Raw genomic sequence first — 8,913 nt, forward strand, 5'->3', positions numbered from 1 at the left:
CCTGCCTCAGCCTCCTGAGTAGCTGGGATTACAGGTGTGCACCACCACAGCTGGCTAATTTTTTTTTATATCTTTAGTAGAGACGGGGTTTCGCCTTACTGGCTAGGCTGGTCTTGAACTCCTGACCTTGTGATTAGCCCGCCTCAACCTCCCAAAGTGCTGGGATTACAGGCGTGAGCCACTGTGCCCGGCCTCAGGGATTCTAATGAAAGGTCATTAGGATAAATTATTACCTAAGTCTCCCTTTGGCCTTAACAGGCAAATCACTGAGAGTTTCAGATTTCCATCATTTACTGAGTCCACACAGAGGTGACCTCTCTTGAATCTGGGAAGGGCACGAGAAGGGAGGACCCATGATTAGGAAAGCTGATGAGGAGCTGATTACTGCTCACTGTGCTGGATTTTCCTTTTAAATTATTCATAAACACAAGTTTAAATGTGTGTGTCCAAGCAGCCATCTAAAAACTAAATAAGCTGATGCAGTTAGAAAAAAAATTGCCCTGTTGGAAACAGCAAAACTGAACTTGACACCTGATTGTTTTGTGAATGAATTTATTCTGTTTTCAGTATTTCAACTAGAATTTCATGAGCTGGTCATGGAAGGAAGAAGGGGACAGTCTGTGTTCTGTTGGTGTATAACCTTGTACTAGCCTGACCCTTGCTGTGGCTCATCCTGTGGCTCTGCGCCTAGTCGCTTAGTATTTCCCTAAAGCCGAAACCTTGCCCTTTAGCCATGGGTGCTGGGTTCTCTGGAGTCCTTGTGGTGAAATGTGCAGGAATCTCGCATGTGGCTCATCAGAGAGGGCTCTCCTAAAAGGTAGGTGAGAGAAATGTAAACTTTCCCAAGTCATACTTGGAGTCAGCAAATCTCACATCTGGGAGTTTATCCTAAGGAGGTAAATTACAGGTACAGAAACATAAAGGCAAATGCATTTTCTAGAATGGCGAATGGTCTCATACACTTGGAGGAACAAAATTTGGAATTCAGTTTCCACTAAAGAGGAGGAGCCTTCATCACATCCCAGGCTTTTGGTTAGGACGCCTGAAGGGTCACCTTGAAAGAGTAATGGCTAGCCAGAAATAGAACAAGCTTTAAACAATTAAAGCCTGGATTCAAAATGCCATGTTAATGAAATACAGGAGAAAAGTTATGTAATCATCTCAATAAATGCAAAAATGCATATATGAATTTATGTATTTTATTTATTTATTTATTTTGAGACAGAGTCTCGCTCTGTCGCTCAGGCTGGAGTGCAGTGGCGCAATCTCAGCTCACTGCAACCTCTGCCTCCTGGGTTCAAGTGATTCTCATGCCTCAGCATCTGGAGTAGCTGCGATTACAGGCATGCGCCACCACACCTGGCTAATTTTTGTATTTTTAGTAGAGATGAGGTTTCACCATGTTGGCCAGGCTGGTCTCAAACTAGCCTCAAGTGAACCACCTGCTTCATCCTCCCAAAGTGCTGGAATTGCAGGTGTGAGTCAGCACGCCCAGCCCTAAAAATTCAATATTCATTTATGATGAAAAACTTACAGAAAATTAAGAATATTCAGGAATTTTGTTAGTTTAATAAACCTACAGGAATGTTATTATACTTAATAGCAAAATATTAAGTGTCCCCTAGAGTGTGGAGATACTTTGCTGTCACAAATTCTATCCAGCATTATATTAGAGAGATCCTAGTTAGTGCAATAAGAAAATACATCTTTTTAATGTATAGGATTAGAGAGAAAAATACTGAACTGTCATTTGTCACCAATGACATGATTTTTCATTTTTCACCAGTGACGTGATTGCATATATAGAAAATTTAAAAGAGTCTACAGATAAACTATTGGAGTAAATTGTGACTTTAGTCAGGTCACTTAATACAAGAGCAATATATAAAAATAAATTATGTTTCTACATAGTAGCAATAAACAGAAAAAAATTTTTTGAAGTATAACACTTATAATAGCATAAAAATCAAATAGTTAGAAATACACCTAATAGAATATTTGTGAGACCTCTACCTAGAAAACTATAAGACATGGAGTTAAATTAAAGAATCCCTAAATAAATGAGCTGTGTTTATGGACTAGAAGACTCCATATTACAAAAACATCAGTTCTCCCCAAATTAATCTATAGATTTGATGTAATATTAATTAAAATTCCAGAAGGTGCTGTATGTAGAAATTGATCATTCTAAAATTTATATAAAATGAAAATGGCTGAAAACATCCAAGACAATCACTATCTGATGTCAAGGTTTTTTTTTTTTTAGAAAGCTACAGTAATTAAGATAGTATTATATCTGCACAAGACACAAATAAAGAACTCACAAAATGACTCACATATATGTGTGTATGTGTGTACACACATGATTGATTAATGGCAAAGATGGCATTGCCCAACAGTGAGAAAAGGACAGTCTTCTCATTAACTAGTGATAGGGCAATGACTGAACATCCATATGGTAAAAATGAATGTTGATCTGTTCCTTACCTCACACCATACAGAAAATTAATTCAAGCTGGATTATAGATTTAAATATGAAAGGTAAAACAGGACAGCTTCTAGGGAACAATAAAGGAAATTGTCTTTATAACCTTGGGGTAAACAAAGCATTCTCAACCAGGACACAAAGACACTTAACTTAAAAGAAATGATTGATAAATTGGACTACATTAACATTAAGAACATTATTTGTCAAATGACGTCATTAAGAGGGTAAAAAGGCAAACCAGTGTGCAAAAAGATATTCTCCACACATACAACTGACAAATGACTAATATAAAATATGCTTAGAACAGCTACAGATACATAAGAGAAAAATAATAGAAAACTAGGCAAAATATTTGAACAGCCCTTTACGTAAGAGCATATTTAAATGGCCAATAAACTATGAAAATATGTTCAAAAGTATTGCTAATCAGGGAAATGCACATTAAAACCACAATGAGAGCCACTAGACTGCCTAAAATAAGAGACTTTAAATGCTGACAAAGATGTGAAAACTGGAGCTCTCTTAAACCACTTGAGGGAATGTAAGTTTGAACAATCACTTTGGAAAAGAGTTTCTCCCTCAAATTGAGAAGATACGAACCCTATAACCAGCAATTCTAGTCCTGTGCACATGACCGACAGAGACATCCAGCTACGTCTGTAGCATACACTATGAGAACGTTCACAGTAATATGACTTGCGATGCGCAAAAAACTGGAAACAACTCAAATTTCCATTAGAAAGAATGGTTAATCAATTTCAATCTATGTGTAAAGTGAAACATTAAAAAACAATGAAAATAAGCAACTGACATCTACAGTAACATGGATTAGTCTCACAAATAATGTTGAACCAAAAGCCAGACACAGCATAGCATATACTTGTTGGCTCCGTATAAAACCAACGAAAATTGCCTGACTCTCTTTATTGCAATATTTGCTTGATTGCAGTGGTCTAGAACCGAACCTGCAGTATCTCCGAGGTATGCTGCTTGTACCTCTGGGTAGGTTGGAAAAGGAAAGGTGGGAGAGAAAAGGTTTTAGTGTCTCCAACCTTTTCCACTAAATTCTAGGAGATGAAATTGTCAGCCAGGCTCTTACCTGACAGATATTTGCAGCGGATCCTTAATAACTTGTTCTTTGGCGAGAATAAACTTATTCGTCCCAGTGAATTGATGATGATTTTATTGCCTCAGGAGTGGAGGGGGTTGTTTCTTGTTTTTCTGTTTCCTTAGCTAAACGTTTCACCACGCTGTAGTCAAAATACAGTGACTGCTGAAGAGGAGGAAAAATCAATAGAGGACCTGAGTTTATCGGGTTTATCTTCTGGCTTTCTATCATGAAATAATTTCTGAAATTGGAATCCAGAAAATGAAGCAAATTGCAGCGCGCAGAGAGGTTTTGTAGCATCTTTGCTTCACTACCCCTCCTTTGACCCACCCTGACTGTGATTTGAAATGCTGGATCTTTCTCAACAGAACGCCAAAACATACATATGCATGCACACTCAGGCACGCACGTTTCCTGACTCTCTTTCTATTACTTCCTGCTTCCTCTTTGGACATTCCTTGGCTGGGTGAAAAATTCCTGCCATGTTCTTGGCCTCGGTTCCCCACTTGAACAGTGAAGGGGCTGGATAAATGATCTCTCTGATCTCATCTTACTCAGCCCTCAGACTTTGGTTCTCCGGCTCTCCCTGCCTCTTTTGGAAGCAATAGGTAGGCACAGAACGAACACACGCAATGCTGAAAGCCCTTTGATCCTGCAAAGAATTCAGCAGGATCTAAAAGAATCATCTTATGCCTTGATGTGGCTGTAGCCCCATGGTTTCAGCTTAATCCTATGCCAAGCCAGCAGACAGAAGGGGCTGTGGAATGGGCCAGTCATCTCCATCACACTACCTGGGCAGCCCCCAGCATAGCCTTCCTGCCTCTAGAATGCCTACTCCATTCACATATCCACTCGCTCACTCATCATTTAATAACTCATATATTCCACAGTACACTGACAAGTCCTGGATCTTGAAAAGACCTCCCCGCCACAGAGTCATCAGATACAAGCCCCTGCCTTAGCACATTAATGCCTCACCATGGACCACTGAAATTTGCACTTTCTTTGCTGATGTCCTTAGCTAGGGACCGCATGGCTCCCCTGAGATGCAGCCTCAAACGGGAGTGCCCTGTGGGTCAGGAAGGGCTTGCCCGGCTGCTGCAGTCATTGATGTGTCCAGCACCCATGGCGGTGCAGCTTAAGGAGCCACCTTTGCTGCTGCCAGGGGGCTCCTATGTCTCCCCTCCAAGGAACCTGAGAAGCCGGCGTGAGAGGAGCGTACCCTCTCTGGACGAGCTCTCTGACTGATGTAGAGCCCCCTTAAGGCCCAAGGTACCTGTGGCACCCCCAGAGATTGGTCTGGGTGGCAGCTGCCAGCGTTCCTGTGACTTTCATGACCAGCTGCATTAATGCCGCTCTTGGTCTCACTCCATCACATTACCTGGCTTCCTTTCAGCACAGAGGCTGCTCAGCGAAGGGTGTAATTTCCTGGCTCTAATGCATGACAAGGTTTCACTTAAAGGATAAAATAAAATCACCTTGGGAGGCAGACACTAGGAAGTCATGGATATGACTTGGTCCACAGGGATATTCAGGGCCAGGCAGATTGGAGAGAGCACAGGTGAGTCCCTGGTGTCCCTGATAACACAGCCACCCTGTGACTCCCAGTTCCTAGTTCCATGGCCAGGGTTGGGAAGCAGTGGGGCCAGGGTTGGAGCTCTGTGCAGAATGACCCTATTACTTCATTTTTCCCCACTGCTAATCCCCTTTCCCCACACTTTAGACCACTCCGCTTCTCTAGCCCAAAAATATCCCCAAGCCTTACCTGTGGGGAGACAGATGTGAGAGGTGTCCTTCTGCTGGAGTCAGGACTCTCTGTGTGGCCATGGAGTTGACTGTCCTAAATCTAATGGGCTTTTTTAAATGACTAGAATCTATGACCTCGGATACATCCACCCTGGGCTCCAACCCGTAGACCCTCAGGCCACCTATTCTTCCAATAAGGGCCCTCACAGAGGCAGAAGCTTCTCCAGTCATGCGTGTGTCCTTATGGAAGCCTTGGCACCACCCCTGGAGTAACACAGAACAATGTGGAACCAGGAACGAGGAGGGGACTGGGACTGACCCCAGGTTATCAGGTGAGTCACTGACCTGGAGAAGGTTCTGTCAGTCAGGAGTCAAGGGCATAACACCCATGGTGAAGAATGGATTCCCCCTTCCACCTTGACCACAAGTGACACCATCCTGGTGGGTAAAGGAAGGAGAGGGGACAAGGGTGGGAGGAGTGGTGAGACCCACAAGGGCAGCTCCTGCCTGGAAGTGTCCCCATATAGACACTGGCCCTCCTAGAGGCACAGCTCAGGGCAGAGTATTCTTCGGCTGGACCTGCAGAACTTTGATAAAACCCTCCCTCCAGGAAGGTGGGGAGCAGCTCGGCCACCCCCCCTGCCCTCTTTCTTGACAGGGTGGTTAAAGCGGAGCTCATGCCCAGAGAAGTCTGAGAAGATGCTGGGAAGAATTGGATGTTCTCTGGCTCTGTCCTCAGGAGGAGCTCAGCAGAGCCTGCCCCAGCCACACATGCGCAGAGAGCTCAGGCTCTCCCTCCCTCAGCCTGGGCCAGGCAGTGCATATTCCTTAGAGATGGCCCTTCAAGAACCCACTGTGCTCCAGGCCACAGGCAGAAGGCTTTTGTTATTCCCAGAAGAATGCTAAAGGGCTGGGTTCCAGGCACAGGAACTCACCCCTATTTCTGGCTCTGAGAGGAGCTGAGATTTCTGGAATCTCCTCTAGGCTGGGAGTAAGAAGGTTCTCAGTGTCTCGAGAGTTGGCCCTCACTGAAGGACTGAACCTGAGAGAGACAGTGGTCAACAGAGGTGCATTTAGCACCTTCGCCCATAGGCGCCCCCTGAAGGGCTCTCTTGCCATGCTGCCATTGAAACTGAGGGATTAATTTCACCGGGTCTGCCTGCCTGCTTGCTTTTGGTTGCTTGCTTCTTATTATTTTTTCCTCTTTTTCCATGAAGCTTAAGGTAGCTGAAGGCCTTGTGGCTGAATGCTGAAACTTAACATTCACTGGCTACTTTATAGCTAACATTCACAGGCCACGTGGCCATGATTGCTTTAGTTGTTTTTCAGGAACTAGGGCCAGCTCCTGAACCAGTGAAGATCACCAACCATTCAACTGGGCCTGCGCAAGTGACCAAGAGTGGTCTTTTTATATCAGAGGGCCAAAAACTCCACCCTCCACCCTCAGATCATGCTAACACCATCATTTTCTGTACCTATGTCCCATGAAATGCCATGAACCCTGACTACGGTTGCACAGAATGAACTTACTACTTCATTTTTCTCCACTGCTAATCACCATTCCCCACACCTTAGACCACCCCACTTCTTTAGCCCATAAATATCCCCAAGCATTACCTGTGGGGAGACGGTTGTGAGAGGTGTTCTCCTGCATGCTCACTTGGTGCCCTTGCAAATAAATCCTTTCTCTTTTGCAAAACTCATGCCACAGTGATGGATTCCGTGTGCCTGGGCAGAACAGACCTGGACCTGGAATATGACCTCCTTCGATCTCCCGACCTTGCTTTTAGGTAAGGACCGAAGCACTAATATGCAGGGATGAGCTTTAATAAGGGGAAGAGGAACAATGAATACTCACTAAAATTGGGAGGAGTTGAGATCTACAGCAGAGAAAGAACTGAAGAGAGACAGCTTCAGCTTGGCCACGCACTCCCTGGGCAACCGCAGACAGTGGCATTTTTCTCTCCAAACTTTCACTTGTAAAATACAGATGGCCTCTAAGGGATTTCTTCCTATGAGATGGCTGGGTAAGAACCCAATAAACATAAGGTATAAAAACAAGTCTGTAGAAAATGCAGACTGGCAGAAGCAGCTTTCTCCACTCCCTGGCCAATTCGCCAGAGCTTCAGAGTCTTCAGGCTTTAACGGGAAGTGTCTGCTCAGAGCAGACTGGCTGTACTTGAACTACCCCGTCTCTCACTCACACACATGACAGGTCTTTTTGGAGGGATTGAAGCTTGGACTGAGGCACTCTTCAAAGATGCAACACCGATTATTTTGAATATTCATGGAATGAGTTTCATTCGGGGGAGGGGAGGTAGGGTGCTAAGCATAACAGCTGGACGTGCAGGTTGCAAAGAGACCTAATTTTAGAATTGCTTTGATATTTTTCCAGGGCTTAGTCACTGGTGTCTGGGACAAGAGAAGCCCAGATGCAGAGAATGCTGCTTTTTAAAATGTATGTCTGTCCTGTTATTTCTGAAGCAAAGAGAAATTCCTAGCTTTATTTCTGAAGCAAAGAGAAATTCCTAGCTAGAAAGGGACAGGGGCCACATTGGGAAACCCTCCACCAATTTCTTCAAGAGTTAAACATGCATCTACCCTATGGACTTCATGTTTCTCTACTAGGTATTTATCCAAGAGAAAAAAAGCTATGTCCACAGAAAGCCTTGCATGAGGTTGTTCATAGCTTTTTCATGATAGTCAGAAAACAGAAGTAATCCAGATGTCCATTCCCAGGAGAGCAGATAAACTGTGGCAGAGCCATACAGTGAAATACTACTCAGCAAAAATGGAAAGAAACAAAGTCTATTGATACATGTTATACAACGTGGATGAATATCAAAAATAGGGTTTTGTTTGTTTGTTTTGGAGACAGAGTCTCACTCTTGTTGCCCAGGCTGGAGTGCAGTGTTAAGACCTCAGCTCACTGCAACCTCCGCCTCCCAGGTTCAAGCCATTCTTCTGCCTCAGCCTCCCGAGTAGCTGGAATTACAAGTGCCCACCAACACGCCCAGCTAATTTTTTTTTTTTTTAGTAGAGACGGGTTTCACTGTTTTGGCCAGGCTGGTCTCAAACTCCTGACCTCAGACAATCTGCCCACCTTGGCCTCCCAAAGTGCGAGGATTACAGGCATGAGTCACCACGCCCAGTAAAAATAGGGCATCGAATGAAAGAAGCCAAACATAAGAGAACATGCAGTAGGATTCCCATTTCTCTGAAACTCCGGAATAGGAAGACTCACCTATGGAGAGAGAAATCAGATCAGAGGTTGCTTTGGGGCTGGGGGATGGACAGGGAATGGGCATGAGGGAGATCTCCAGGGTGAGGTCAACGTCCTGTCTTGGATCCATCACGTCTCTTCCCCTCCATGCCTTCCGTTCAGGTGAAACAGAATTCTTTCCTGTCCCCATGCTTCCAGCCTTCTGTTTCGGCTCATGTCATTCTTCCCCCTGGAAAGCCCCTTCACAGCCAGTCTCTGCAGGCCCAGCACTTTCTAACCCCAGGAGCGATTATCACCTTCTCCAAGAAGCCTTCCCATTCTGCTCCCTCTTAGCAGGAGCTGCCCTGC

The 8,913-nt window shown here is 44.5% G+C and overlaps 1 long non-coding RNA gene across 1 annotated transcript; it reads right to left on the reverse strand.

The window, feature by feature from the left end:
- Positions 1 to 561: 561 nt before the first annotated feature.
- On the reverse strand, positions 562 to 5,770 carry LOC134735280 (uncharacterized). Its single transcript, XR_010118303.1, has 3 exons — positions 5,688 to 5,770; positions 3,588 to 3,761; positions 562 to 810 (listed from the first exon to the last, which is right to left on the reverse strand). It is a non-coding gene; the product is annotated as an uncharacterized lncRNA (long non-coding RNA).
- Positions 5,771 to 8,913: the final 3,143 nt, after the last annotated feature.

This window comes from Symphalangus syndactylus, chromosome 20 (assembly GCF_028878055.3).
Source record: "Symphalangus syndactylus isolate Jambi chromosome 20, NHGRI_mSymSyn1-v2.1_pri, whole genome shotgun sequence".
In the NCBI taxonomy this organism is placed as follows: domain Eukaryota; kingdom Metazoa; phylum Chordata; class Mammalia; order Primates; family Hylobatidae; genus Symphalangus; species Symphalangus syndactylus.